The sequence below is a fragment of the Aotus nancymaae genome, unplaced genomic scaffold (genome assembly GCF_030222135.1).
Source record: "Aotus nancymaae isolate 86718 unplaced genomic scaffold, 86718_ANA_hifiasm-v0.15.2.pri h1tg000008l, whole genome shotgun sequence".
Taxonomy (NCBI): domain Eukaryota; kingdom Metazoa; phylum Chordata; class Mammalia; order Primates; family Aotidae; genus Aotus; species Aotus nancymaae.
In genome coordinates, this window is record NW_026988419.1 from 12,697,983 (window position 1) to 12,713,744 (window position 15,762).

A 15,762-nucleotide genomic window follows, 5' to 3' on the forward strand; every position below is an offset into this window, starting at 1 on the left:
AGCAAACTCATTTTAAATGTTCATACTTACAGTCCCCTTAAAGGTGTGCTAATACTTCAATATAACATTTCAGAATTGTAATATGATGGTTTTGTGCTGGGTGTTTTAGTCATTGCTTGGTGCTTTGACTAACGATGGTAAATGTATAAAATCACTTCATAAATGGTTTAAATGGCTATTGCATATGTTTCTAGGTCTAAATTTCTCTTTTCTTAAGCCCATAATCGTCTATTCTAGTAAAATCGTACTTTCCTTTGTCACAAACTTTTCTTAAATTACCTATTTTTCTTCTTTGCCAGAGCTAGTTTTATTTAAAAGTTAAAACTTCTGGTGAAATAGATATGGCGACCAAGGGGGATGTGGAGCTGGAGTTAGAGACCGAGACCAGTGGCCCAGAGTGACCTCCCGAGAAGCCACGGAAACATGACAGCGGTGCGGCGGACTTGGAGCGGGTCACCGACTATGCAGAGGAGAAGGAGATCCAGAGTTCCAATCTGGAGACGGCCATGTCTGTGACTGGAGACAGAAGGTCCAGGGAGCAGAAAGCCAAACAGGAGCGGGAGAAAGAACTGGCAAAAGTCACTATCAAGAAGGAAGATCTGGAACTGATAATGACTGAGATGGAGATATCTCGAGCAGCAGCAGAACGCAGCTTGCGGGAACACATGGGCAATGTGGTAGAGGCGCTTATTGCCCTAACCAACTGATGTGTGCTTTCTTAGGTATACCTACTGGATTAATTTATGGCAATAAATTTTTTTTTTGTCTTAAAAAAAAAAAAAGTTAAAACTTCTAAACTGGAGCTTATTACTACTCTGCTTTTTTGCCAGTAATTTCTATTTGAATGCTATAAAAGTACCATTCCTTCTTAAATCTCTTAGTATTTTGATTTTTATAATTAAAAAACTCATATGTATTTTCAGACAAGGTTTTATGTAGGCAGTTACTTTGCAGATGATTTTTTTTTTCATAGTAGCTATGTGTGCTGTCCCCATGAAAGTGATGCTGAGTGTAAAACTTGTCCTTAGCATCTCTCTCTGCCTCCTTCTGTAAAACAGCTCCTGTGTCAGGACACCGGAGTGGTTCCCTACATAGTCCCGCTGCAAAGTATTGCTGCACTTGCTAGAGGAGGAGGCTAAACTCAATGCCTACACTAAACTCAATGCTTACAGAGATGAAATAGTTAAAGGGAATCAGTGAAGCAAGCAGGATGGGAATGGTGGAAATTGTGGTGAGCTAGAAAGTAGATACCCAGTGGGGCACAGTGGCTCATACCTGTAATCCCAGTACTTTGGGAGGCCGAGTTGGGTGAATCATGAGGTCAGAAGATCAAGATCAGCCTGGCCAAAATGGTAAAACACCCTGTCTGTACTAAAAATACAAAAAATTAGCCGGGGGTGGTGGCACATACCCGTAATCCTAGCTACCTGGGAGGCTGAGGTGGAGAATTGCTTAACCCTGGGAGGCAGAGGTTGTAGTGAGCTGAGGTTGCACCTCTGCACTCCAGCCTGAGCAACAGAGTGAGACTTCATCTCGAAAACAAAAAAAAGTAGATACCCATCCCGACAAGGTAGCCATTACAGCGCTCTATTCTACTAGATTATTGCCAAACCATTATTCCAGATCTGCAGATTTTTCAAGAGATGCCTGAAATCCAGATTCAATTAAAACATATAATGTGGACAAATATTTCATGGATCAAGCAAAACATATCAATCTGTTGCCCTTTTGAGATCTTTCCCTTCTACCTCTAAATGCCTATGACATCAAAATATACCTGTCTCAAGGTGTATGTGTCCCTGCTGGGATTAGAATAAATAAAAATAATTATTGTTCACCAAAAAATAACACATTGAAAATTACAAAGTGACAGTTTCAGAGTGGAGTGGAGTTAGGGGTAAAATGAGAGGCAGGACAGGAATCAGGTATATTATTTTGATAAAAACAAGACAAAACCCCCCAGAAAACAAAATTTACATTTGGATAGTCACCTTTTGATGACCACGTCAAAATACACCATTTTAATTAATTCTAGATATGGCACCAATGGCCATTAAGATTAAACATACTAGACATGCTGCCTAGTTCTTCCTGCTTACAGCTGTGTCTTTATACTGTCCTTACCCACTGGAATTCAGTGTGATGAGTGATAAGGAATAGAGAGAAAGGTCACTGCCTCCTCCCATTCAGTAAGGAAAGACCCAACTGTTCTTGTTTGTGGATTAAAAAAAAGCCAGAATCAAATTTCTCAGACACGGTGTTAACGTACTTCCCTGATGCACTTTCTTCTAGACTTTGGTCTTTTCCTAAATACAAACTTTTAGGAAAATGCTGAACCTCTTTGCCAGGGATGCATAGGAAAGACCACACAAGCACACACAAATAGGAATTTATGACCATACCTTCAATTTAAAAAATTTTCTCTGTGGTGTAATTAAGGGCCTGGTTATTCTCTCCAAAAATCATGTTCTCAAAGCTAAGACAAATGCACTCCTTTGAAACCTACTTAATTTTTAATCTAATTATGACATACAGCAGTTTGCGCATTTAGCCACGGTTTATCTACACAGTTGCAAACAGGTTATGCCACTAGCTCAGGGTCTTCACTAACAACTCTTTGAATGCTTAAAAAGTTGCTTATTTATCTGACTCTCCCTTTTTCCTTAGGAAGGAGAAAGACTGATTGCAAAAATCTCCTGCCCAATAGGGCCTTTGAAGACCTGAGATTTTTTAAGGCAGAAGATCTTGACTTTGTCACAGAGGTTTACAAGAAGCAGTCATGTGTTCTTTTGCATGACCAAGAGCACAACAGGAAAAGAGAAACAATGAAACATGGTGATAGATTATGCTCACTTTTTCCATGTGTATTCACAAAACATGGCATGCATCTGACAGGGACTAAGTTAAAATTTTAACTGTTAGTGGAAATAAATGAGAACACATGACAGCATTAGTTAAAACAAAACAAAACAAAACAGCAGGCTTCATTCACAGAAGACCCAAAATTTCAAACTGCTCACTCAGGCCAATTCTGAATTATACATCTTGGAACACTGTTAAATCAAATATTTGAGTGTCTGTAAAATGAAGCCTTCCCATTTCAGTTACAATCTATTATGTGTCTGTCCTTTTTTACAAGTCCAATATCAGGAGGCTAGCATATCTCTTACTCCTCTAAGGCAGATCTTCAAAAGGAATTTGGCTGAATTAAGGTTGGGATTGGTGAGAGGAAACTCAGTTTTCAGATAGAGCTCAGAAAATAAGTGATAAAACATATATCCTCCAGGAAATTGTTTTGAACCAATTCTGTATTCTTTAAAAGTCATTTTTATGTAATAGATGTTGCATGCTTCCTGGTAAGTGTGATTTTATGGCTTTTGGTTTCAGACACTTGGGGAGTTATAGCAGGCAGTTCCCCAGATGGCCTCCTTGTATTTCTGAGGAGCAGTGGTTGGTGGGCTGATCAAAATCAAGGGGTATGCATGGTTCTGGTTTCTTTGTTAATTTGTGGAGGCACATTCTGACACTGGTGACTTCATAACCACATTTAATATTGTTCTCAAGTGGGAGGGGGTGTCTTCCCTACTACCTATGTCTAGGTAAGCAAGATTCCACTACGAGGTTCCAGAACAAATCTCGGTCAGCTAAACTCTGGCAAAGAAAGCAGACAATCTTTGATCTAAATGTCAGTGACGTTTGCAATGGTTTTGAAGAAAAGATTCCCACAAAGTAAGCACTAAGAAGAAAGTGTTGTTCAGACTAGGGTATAGGTTCCCAGTGCACTGAAACTGCCCAGGCGGTGTTTGTGTGATAAGGAAACAAGATTAAGACTAGAGATGGGATAAAATATGTCCACTGTGTACCAAGGATAAAATGGCTAGGGCCGGGCGCGGTGGCTCACGCCTGTAATCCCAGCACTTTGGGAGGCCGAGGCGGGTGGATCACGAGGTCAAGAGATCGAGACCATCCTGGTCAACATGGTGAAACCCCGTCTCTACTAAAAATACAAAAATTGGCTGGGCACGGTGGCACGCGCCTGTAGTCCCAGCTACTCGGGAGACTGAGGCAGGAGAATTGCTTGAACCTGGGAGGCAGAGGTTGTGGTGAGCCGAGATTGCGCCATTGCCCTCTAGCCTGGGTAACAAGAGCGAAACTCAGTCTCACACAACAACAACAACAACAAAAATTGCTAGTATATGGTAGACTTTATTTACTTCTCATAGTTACCCTTCCCATCAGTTAACTATTGCTGTGGAACAATCCATCTAAAAACTTAGTGGCTTAAAAATTAACCATTTGCTATTACTCAAGAGCCTATAACTGGCTGAGTGGTTTTAGTTTTATGTAAATTCACCCATACATCTGTGGTCAGTTGCATCATGTATAGAACATTGTAACCTCCTATTAAAATGTCACTATTAGTAGCAGTAGTTATGTTTTCTTCAACAAATATTACTTAAATGCTTTCAACGGGTAAAACACAATTTTAGTTGCTGCAAAATGTTGTTATAAGTGACTTCCCTGTTCCTCAAATTTTTTTTTTTTTTTTTTGGAGACAGAGTCTCCCACTGTCACCCAGGCTGTAATGCAATGGTGTGATTTCGGCTCACTGCAACCTCCACCTCCCGGATTCAAGCGATTCTCCTGCCTCAGCCTCTCGAGTAGATGGAACTACAGGTATGTGCCACCATGCCCTGCTAACTTTTTGTATTTTTGTAGAGAAGGGGTTTCACCATGTTAGATAGGATGGTCTCGATCTCCTGACCTCATGATACGCCTGCCTTGGCCTCCCAAAGTGCTGGGATTACAGGCGTGAGCCACTGTGCCCGGCCAGAATATTATAGTTTTAAGGGAAAATGAAATACTAACTTATTAATTTTATAAATATTTAATGAGGACCTATTTCATGTCACTCAGTGATATAAAGCCTATGGGAGGAATTTCTAGCCTAGACATAGGTAGCAGGGAAAACCCCATGAAGGTGGTGGCATTTGAGCCGGGTCTTGATAAGTATATACAGTTTACTCTTCAATAAAACGGGTTTGAACTGCGTGGGTTCACTCATATGCAGATGGCACAACCACCCCTCCTATTCTTCCTCCTCAGCCTGCTTAACGTGATAAATAGAGAATGGTGTGTCTTGAATGCCTGAATAATAATAACGGTAACTACGACGTCCAAATGTGTACATCATAGCTTATAATTTTTTGTATACAATATCATACTCTCATTTTGCAGATGAGAAAAATAGAAATGCAGAGAGATTACCTGACTTGACCAAGATTATACATCCAAGATGGAGAAATGCAGCTAGTTTTCTAATATCTTTTTGCATTTAATTCTCCTTCAACTATATTATGTAGGGTTTTCCCATATGCTATGAATTTGATACTATTTCATGAAAAATTTTCATGTTCATAATTTGTCTTTTGGGGAATGAATATCTTCATGTTTAAAAAGTACTTTATTAGGATTTTTATTCCCATAAAATCAAGATGTAGAATTCAGGCCCAAGAAGTCAGACAGTTGTGCAAGATAAAGAAATATTTTTTGGAATGGGAAGTTATGCTAATTGAGCTTTTACTTTTAGTAGGATGAGGTAGGTTCTTGTGCTTCTAGGATTTGGGCAGAGAAGAAAAAGGGAGCAGGCGCTTAGATCAGAGTGGGCATTAGAGCCAGACAGCATGACCTCAGATTAGGTATACTGAATGAAGAGATAGCCAGGACTGGTGTTTGTGGATCAGGTAGCGTTTATGGACTTTAGAAGCCTAATATTTTATATGGAGCTTTATATTTACCCTTCCTGCATGACTTCTTTCTTATGTGATCCTTAGATTGTCAGAAAAACGAGTAAAGTACTAAACCTTATGTAGCTTTGTGTTAGCAGTGTCTTTGGAATGAAGAATAAAGCCTCATTCTTACTTTATCCCGTGGTGCTGGAGATGGCACCGACCTATGGAAATGTTTACCAGATACCAAAAGGAAATAAAAAGACGGCACAAGAGTGACTGATTAGGGCAAGAGGTAGCGGTATATTATTCATGCCCAGGAATTAATTCATAGATAGAGATACCTATGCCCTTATTTATCTTGTATAAATAAGTTATATATTATAAAGACTTGTATATGTTTGTGTGTTTATTATTTAATTTGGACATTAAAAGTGAACCCATAAATATGAAAAATTTAGGCTACTAGAATTAACAATCCCCTGTAATGGAGAAGGAAATGATCAGATGTATATTTAAGAAAGAAACTCCAGGGGCAAAGTGAAAGGTGCTTTGGAGAGAGAGGTAGAGGAGGTACCCAGTTAGGAGACTCTTGCAAAAGGACCTCACCTAGGTGAACTGGGGCAGGGCCATGAGCTTTAAAGAAAGGGGAGAACCATCAAGCATTTCGGAGAGTTTGAGAACCTCCTGGATCTGGAAGATGAGAGAGTGCTGTTTCCTAGAAACACAGGCTAAAACAGCTTTGTCATGTTTTCATGTGAGGGAAACTTGATTCTCTGCCAACATAGGCAAAGCAATTTGTTAGTGATGATGTTCAAGTTTCTACCTAATCTGTCTTTGACCAGTCTAGAACAAGGCCAGTTTCCTTAAATATTTTACATTAAAACACACTGTGAAGCTGAGTGAGAATATATATCTGAGGTATGTGTGCCATTACTTACCCCTGGTGAATTTTGGAAGTCACTCTGCCAGCTTTCTTAAGCAATCCCACACTTGACCTCTCTGTTTCTATTCAGGCTGCCATTTACCTCCTCAGATATCAGTCTTGGACCCCAATTTTAGAGAAATATCACGTCTTATTCTCTAAAGCCAGTGCTATCTAGTAGAACTTTCTGTGATGAAGACAATGTTCTATATCTGTGCTGCCCAATAATGTAGCCACTGATCCCATGTGGCTAGGGAGCCCTTGAAAGGTGCCTATTGAAATTAAGAAGTTGATTTTTAATTTAATTTAAATTTACATTAAGTAGCCTCATGTGACAAGTGGCTGTCACAATGTATGGTACAAGTCTAGATCTTGATGTCCAACATCGTACCCAAATGATGGACACCTAAGAATTTTGGTTTGGGATGAGGAGATTACATATTTTTCTTTTTCTTCTTTTTTCTTTTCTTTTGTTTCTTTCTTTCTTTTCTTTTCTTTTTTTTTTTTTTTTTGAGACAGAGTCTCACTCTGCTGCCCAGGTTGGTGTGCAGTGGTACAATCTCAGCTCACTACAACCTCCACTTTTTGGGCTCAAACAGTGCTCCCACCTCAGCCTCCTGAGTGGCTGGGACTACAAGCGTTCACCACCATGCCTGCCTAATTTTTCTATATTTTGCAGAGACAGGGTTTCACCATGTTGCCCAGGCTAGTCTCAAACTCCTGAGCTCAAGTGATCTGCCTTCTTCGGCCTCCCAAATTGCTGGGATTACAGTTGTGTGTGGCCCATTGCACCCAGCTTTCATATTTTTCTAGTCCACATGAATCTGTGGATGTGTCAGGCACTAGCATCTGCTCCTGCTACCATTGTTATATGAGTTCCTTCCAGGAATCATGCTGGCAGGCTGGATTAATTAACACTGTACAAGTAAAGAAGCTGGAAGTAATTAATTATATGAATTTGAGTAGTTCAGATTAATGTTTTAAAAATTGCATCATAAAACTGGGATATTTAGCAAGTTTACCAGCAGAAGAAATTCAGTGCTTTTCTCTTTATGCCCTGGATTCATTCTTGAATCACATCTATTTAGATGGACTTTCTTGACTCTGCATGGCTATTGATGCAATTTTATTGTCTGGCAGTGATTTTGACTACTCATCTTCTGGATGAGCATCGAATAAGCTTAAATTCCCTGGCTTTATATAGCCCTTTCCAGCTATCACACAAAAACATATCTACCTGAAGTTCCAGTCTCTTGAGGTCTTGCCATATGTTTGGCTAGTTGCTTTTTAACTTAGCTTGTGCTAAGATGTTAATAAGTAACCACTGTTTAATCACTGTCAGATAGTATATTAGTATTCTAGAGCAGTAGCCTTTAGTGTCTTGAGCCAAAGAAGAGACTAGTAGGAAGAGTTCCAGTTTTCTCTGGCTGGCACCTGAGCAGTGTAAAAGTAGAGGGCAATATGAGAAAATTCAACTCATTAAATATTTAGAATATGACAATGACATGGAAAGCTTTGAGGTAGAGAAAAATGACGCCTCTTTCTTGTGCCAAGTAAGTCACAGGGCAAGTCCTTTCTTAATGTAAAGTTAAGTCTAATAATATCTGCAATCCATTGGGCCTTTTAAGAACTTCAGAGTACGGAGTAATCAAATACTGGTGTTTTGATTAAATATATATATATATATATATATATATATATATATATATATATAAATTCTAAACTATTCAAACAAAAAGATAGGTACATTTGCTAACTTTATGGTTTGTGTATACATACACACACATTTACGCATATATGTATATATAAAAACACATGGATGGCTGGGCACAGTGGCTTATGCCTGTAATCCTAGCACTTTTGGAGGCTGAGGTGGGCTGGTTTTCTGAGGTCAGGAGTGGGAGACCAGCCTGGCTAACATAGCGAGACCTCGTCTCTACTAAAAACACAAAAATTAGCTGGGCATGGTGGAGCATGCCTGGGTGACAGAGTGAGACACTGCCTAAAACAAACAAACAAAAAAAAACCCTACATATGTATATATCTGCGTGTGTGTGTGTGTGTGTGTGTGTGTGTGTGTGTGTGTATTTTCCCCCCACTGCAATAGCAGGTAACTATAGTGTAGTATACTGTTCTCTTTGCTGAGAGTTCATGAGTTTTGCCATTTGCTGGTTATGCAACCTTGGGGCAAATCTCAATCTCTGTCAGCTTCAATATTTTAATAAACTAGGAGTAATGATACTACTGAGGATTATCAAGAAAATTAAATGTTATTAATATATGAGAAAACAGTAAAATAGGAAGCCATTTAAGGTCAACAGATTTTATGGGGGGGCGAGGTGAGAATTGCTCTTTCTCCAACATGATTATGAGGACTTGAGCTGATGTCTGATTTTACAAATGCACTAAGAAGCATATGGATACATTTTCCTGACAGATGGCTGATAAATTTTGTGCTGCACATGCATGACTTTCTATGGAGTTGCTTTAGCTCAAAGAGCCTCTTTCAGGAATCTTTATGGGGCTAAACTACGTTAGGTGAACCTCAACAAACAAGGAGCCTGAGGCTTGAACCTAATGCAAACAGTTGCATGGACGTTCAGTACACTGAGTGTAAATAACATCTTGAATGCCACCAAATGTCAATACCGATGCTTGATGGTATGACATAAATTCAGCTTTAATTGAGCAGAGCTAAATCCAACCAAATGGACCTGTTTATATCCATGAATACTGAAATAAAGCCTAAATGATGAAGATTTTATGCTTTGTGTTTGAGATGTCCCCATATATGAAATATACATATATATATGAAGGGAAGTATATATATACTTCCTTAGCTTGACAGTTCTTATCGATTTGAGAACAAAGTCTTAAGTAAACAGCCATCCTCAGATACCAGCTGTTCCAGGGGCTACTCTACCACACAGGGAAGGGTGATTTATGCACAAGGAGAAATTGTTTATATTCTGTGGCAGTGTGTCCCTGCTCCATAAAAAATTAGTAACCAAATCCATCTATAACAACCTTAAAAAATAACATGGGTTCACAGGAGGTTCAGTTGCTGGGTGCTAGCACATTTATGACTTTAAATAGATAATCCAGGGGATTTAAACAGACTGCTGAAAATGACCATTATAAGGTGTTCCTGGAGTAAAGTGCTGGAGTTGGGCACTTTAAACAACTGTTTTCAGGCACAAAGTCAAGTACACTAAGTGCGTGTTGCTTTCTAGACAGGAGTCTGATATTAAATACACATATATATGTAAAATATAAAAAATCCGAAAGAATATTGCAGCTGATGAACAATAAAGATTTTCATTGTAAAATGGAGATGGTGAGAGATAGGAGGTTGCTGTTCTATTTTTTTTTTTTTATTTCAGGAGATGAATTACAATCTCTTTGCCACAAAATCCAAAATTTTGTTTTTCAAAAGAAGCTCTTGCATGCATAGATGCATATGCTGAAATTCTTGATTTGCATAGAGCTAAAATGCAAATCTTGCATGCATAGATGTAAATGGCTGAAATTCGTATTTGCATAGAGCTGAAATTCTTGATTCGCCACTCAGGTTCTTTCTCTCTTGTTCTGTAATGGGTCAAGGTGAGAAGAGTTGTTCATGACCTTTATAACTGATACCCTGTAAGCATGGCTTTACTATCACGCCACACTGACCTGCCTCTTCTGCAGGCTAAATAGCCTGGTTCTACAAACCTTCCCCTAAGTGTAGCTCATTTTCAACTGTTTAATAGCCATCTTTGTTGCTTTCCTCTGAAGGCTTTCCAAATTATTTCCACCCTTCTGAAGTTTTCATCATCAGTAACATTGCATCTATGAAGTAAACGTTCTCCTGGGCACTGTGCCAGATTTGATTGCAAACGTCTTCTACCTGTCCCCCAAGCTTTAGGGCCATGTTACAAACAGCACAAATGAAATCAATATATTTAACAACACATCAACAATGCTTGGCCTTTGATTTAGGAGGAGAGAAAGGCATAGGCATGGCCTGGGTCTTTTTGTCTTGTTTACCTATTTCCATTAATGACTTTGCTTCTCTCCAATGCTCTTTTGTTAGTCATAATTTGGAGGATTGTCACCGAGTTTTAAATTCGATGTAAAGATATATTTGAAATCCACTCAGTTTTAGTCGTATGGGTTGGGAGAGAAGACTGAACTATCATCAAAGCTATCTGAGGGTCATTATCCAAGAATTAGGAACCAGGACACCAAAGGAAGGGACAGTGGACACTCGTGCAGCTCTATCCTGGGCAGTAGTGGGTACTCCAGGGTCATATACAGCTCAGGAAGATGATGTGAAACCAGAAGATCCAGGTATTGGAAAAGGTGGTTTAAAAACCAACAAACCACTAATAACGTTAATAACAACAACAAAACCAAAACAGAGGTAATTATAGATTAATCAGACACAACACTTCTCAAGGCAGCTATTGAGTAACAGTTCTTCCCTATCCGGGTTTCCTTTTGTGGGTGGCACTGGCTCTCTGGTGAGGTCAGTCCAGAGAGCAGGTGCAGGCGGATCTGAGGCTTGCACCTGCATTCATTATGAGGAAGTAAAGAAAGAACCCTGAGGGGAAGAACTCTGAGTTCAGAGATGTGAAAACCTGGTTTTAAATAATGAATATTGGTTATTAAACCAATAACCTGACTTGGTAGACTTCCTCCCACAGTGACCTCCAGGAAGTTTAAGCCACATTTACAGATCAATGATTGCACTGAGAGACCTTCCCAGCCTGTACATCTGTACATTCTTTATTTTCACTCATCTATTTTATACTCATATGTACGTTTTCTCTAGTTCTCGTTTTGCATCTTTACTTACATTTTCCCATACTGATATCAGGGGTCCTTGCACTTCATATTCTTAAAAAAAAAAAAAAAAAGGGCATGAGTAAGTATTTTCTGCATCCATAAAGCAAAAGCATTGAATGGCTCATAAAGCCTTGCTGGTTTGTGTATTCTACCTGTTGTGATATTTACTTCCCAATATCTGTCTAGTTGGACAAAATTCACAATCTACATAAGAATGAAACGAACTTGCTCACTTGAAATTTTCTCGCTTCCCTAAGCATAAAATGGAAGTACACCTTGTTTTCCTTCTGTGAAAACTCAAGTGCAATGTGGTTGCCATCTCTTTGAATGGGCAAGAATAACATATGTGTTTTGGATCAGATGCCTCTCATGTGAATTCTCAAGGATCCCTGGTAACCTTAAGGAACAGAAACAATTTCAAACTTAGGCTCCTAAACTGAGAGTCACAATGTCATGTGGGAGAGAGTAGTTCCTCATGACCAAGGACTTTGATAGGCAGCTCTATACTAGTTCTGTTCTCTATACTAGTTCAGCTCTCTACTAGCTCTATACCACTAATATGTAAGTAGGATCTAAAATTCAACACTAGACACCTTCTGATGATGCACTGAAGCCATTTTTTTTAAGTCTCGGGGTTCCCAAATTTTATTTTCCCATGTTGGGTGGGGAATAGTCACAAAGAGATATAATTTTAGTCTTCTGAGGCTGTACCATTCAACATTTTAATAAAAACATCCTTTTTCCTTATTCTCCCAGAAAAGGCATTCTTCTGGAGGGTAATGAACTAAATGAATAGTGGAGATGTCATGAAATATCTTCTTAGAAAATTATCCTTATTCTTCTGTTGAGAGCCCAGGGTTTGCAGTTCGAAGACCTGGGTTGCAGTCCTAATTCCCACTATTATGTACTCTGTGATTTTAGATAAGACATTGAAATTCTTTGAGCTTCATTTTCCTCATCAGTAAAATGGCAATAATAATTCTCTTTTGGCCTGGTAGGGAGCAATTGAGATAATTTATTCAAAGGTTAATTATCTGATCTTCTATGCAACTAAGCCATGGACTCCCATGCTCATATCCTGACCTCAAAAGACCTCCTGTCCACCAAATCTACCACCATCTCACTCTCAGTTATTCTATTTTGTGTTTTCATTTGCTTAAAAAAGAAAACCCAGATAAGATTTTATTGTCTGTAATTGCAACACTTTCTTGCAAATATAACCCCTTTGCCAGGCCAAGCATGGGGGCTCATGCCTGTAATCCTGGCACTTTGGGAGGCCAAGGTGGGCAGACCATTTGCGGTCAGGAGTTGGAGACCAGTCTGGCCAGCACGAGGAAACCCCATCTCTACTAAAAATACAAAAATTAGCCAGGCATGGTGGCACATGCCTGTAGTCTCAGCTACTCCGGAGGCTGAGACAAGAGAATCACTTGAACCCTGGAGGTGGAGGTTGCAGTGAGCTGAGATTGCATCACTGCATTCCAGGCTGCATGACAGGGTGAGTGAGACTCTGTCTCAAAATATATAAATACATATAAAAAAGTAACTCTTTTGCTTTTCTTTCTCTCCTGCTAATGTTCACAGAAGTTCCTGCTCCAGGTAATAAACTCTTCTTTTTAGGCTTGTATTCTGAGTCAAATGTTTCCACAGAAAAATACACACGCTTGCTGAATATTTTTACTTTAAATTTCTGGCCACAAATCTCTGATGGGTATTCCACCCCATCTCCTGTCCCCTGCTCTACCTGCTAACAACCTTGCTTCATTTTTCTTTGAGAGAACAGAAGCATCAGTCAGGAGACCTCTCATCCACTTACCTTCAGCATTCTCAATTTTCTCACATCCTGTATTTTGTAAACAGTACAGGGATCTATGAATATTAATTATTATTGTGGTTTCATAATTCTTGGTTGGAGATATCTAATGCATTTGAAATACCTTCTAAAAAACCTTCTCAAATTTGACCTCTGTTAAACTGTTGTACAGAAAAGGGACTATATTAATCACAGTGCAGTATTGTGAAATTTATCTTTATTAAAATGTGTGCTAGAAGCATATGAGTCACAAAAGGAGCTGCTTAAGTCTGACCAAGGTAATGAGCAATTTGACCATTTTGTCATTGATTATTTTTAGAATATTTATATTTGAGGGAGGGATAAAGAATGTTCAAATTTAAGTATTATTCACTGGGTTTGAGAGCTGAGTATAGGTGATACATAATTGCCTATGTTATCTTCTACTTTGCTTTCAAGAAACCCACAATGAACTGTGATTGTGTTGCTAAAAACTCAGATTCCAACTAAATAATAAAAAAAAATGTTCCTTTTCCCCTTTGCACCTTGTCACTTGCAAATCAATGAAAGCCATATTTGCTCACCCAAGGTTAAGCCATTCAAGTCATTCAAACCATTCAGCTGGGGAGGGCATCGTCAACCACTTATTAAACCTCCTCTATGAAAGGGCCCTTCATAAGCAGCCTCTCTCGGGGAAGCAGCAACAAGACAAATTAGCAACTTGAAAAATAAGGCTGTATTTTCACAATCTGTCACAATCTCTTTGATCTTGTTATGAAAAAGACTTGTCAGATTTCTTTTTCTTCTCTAGGTTATGGCTCTGTAATGATCTCAGTCTCCAGGATGCATTATTAGGTGTGCTGAAAAGCCAGCCTTGACTTCTGGTCCATGGTGTTATCTATGTACCATTTTCAGTCCCAAATCCGTTAAAAGTGATAGTCTGATCCTTGAGCACAAAGGCAAGACAATTGAGATGGTGTATTGGAACTATAACTTTCTCAAAATGAATGAAATGAAATAGACTAAACCTTCAATGTGGCTGATGACATAGAGCAAAATAAAATTGGAATTAAAATTTTATTCTTTCCTTTTAGCTTGTTATGTCATCTTTCCGTTGGTATTTCCTTTAAAACGTTGTTTCTATGAAATGGTCCATTAGAGAAAAAGAAAATTTTCTGTGATCAAAAAAGTTGGGAAATATTTGTACTGCAATCTTTTTAAGAAATGCAGAATGCAAAGTTCTGAAAAACTCTGCTGTGTGTGACACAGCTACTCAACCTCTCTGTGTCTGTCAGAAAAATCAGGGATAGTAATAGCAGTTACCTAATTGCATGGATTGAAAGATTTAAAAAGTGAATATATGTAAAACACTTAGAACAGTGCCTGGCACCAAGAAAGCTATTATTTATTTATTATTTTTGAGACAGAGTTTCGTTCTTGTTGCCCAGGCTGGAGTGCAATGGCACAATCTCATCTCACTGCAACTTTGGCCTCCTGGGTTCAAGTGATTCTCTTGCCTCAGTCTCCTGAGTAGCTGGGATTACAGGCACCCTCCACCATGCCCAGCTAATTTTTTTTGTATATTTAGTAAAGACAGGGTTTCTCCATGCTGGTCAAGCTGGTCTCGAACTCCAGACCAAAGTGCTGGGATTACAGGCATGAGCCACCACACCCGGATGAGAGTTATTATTTTTTACTGCAATATTCTTCAAACCTTTGAGCAGACAACACATTAACCCAAAACTCTGCAGAAAACCTGCCATATGATATTATTTTATTAGATGCTTAGCATCTTGAAGGCAAGGGTTCTGTTCTGCTTATTGTTGTAGACTTGTGTAATTTACCTGGCACATCAAATAGTTGACACACCCATGCTCAACATTGTCCTTCATGTCACCTCCTGCCTTCTAGACATGCTTAGTTTAGATTAGCCTGAATACAGCTGGATAGATCCACATTCTGTTTTTCTTCTTGGTGTTAATACTGTTCAATTGGTTAATACTTTATAAACTAGTATTATTTCATTTCATTATCTAAAATAAAATTCACCATATTATCAATTACAGATTGAGACTAAGTGGCAGATTTGGGATTTGAACTCCAGATGACTTCAGGTACTGGTTTTCGCTCGTTGTCATTCAGAAGAGAAGCCTGCTCAGCTCTGTCAGGCCAGAAGTGACTTGGATCTAGAGTTAAATTTTCATATTAGAATTCCTTCCTTTAAGCTTCTGCAGCTTCTCCATGGTTTTTGAGATGCAGAATTTGTCTTAATTTGGAGGAATGTTAATGAATTTGATCACTTCGTTGGGTACTAAAAATTATAACTCAAGTTACAGGGCTTTTATTTCCAGTACATATATTTTGAATGATTTAAATGCATTTACATGAATAATGTATGTATTTGCTTGTTCACTTTGTCAGATTTGTTGTAAGATATGGAAGTCCTTGGGAATCCCTAGGAACAAAGGGTTTGGTACAGGGACTGA

The 15,762-nt window shown here is 38.8% G+C and overlaps 1 pseudogene; it reads left to right on the top strand.

Annotated features, from left to right (window-relative positions):
• Positions 1–323: 323 nt before the first annotated feature.
• On the top strand, positions 324–774 carry LOC105712687 (huntingtin-interacting protein K-like; annotated as a pseudogene).
• The last annotated feature ends 14,988 nt before the right edge of the window (positions 775–15,762 follow it).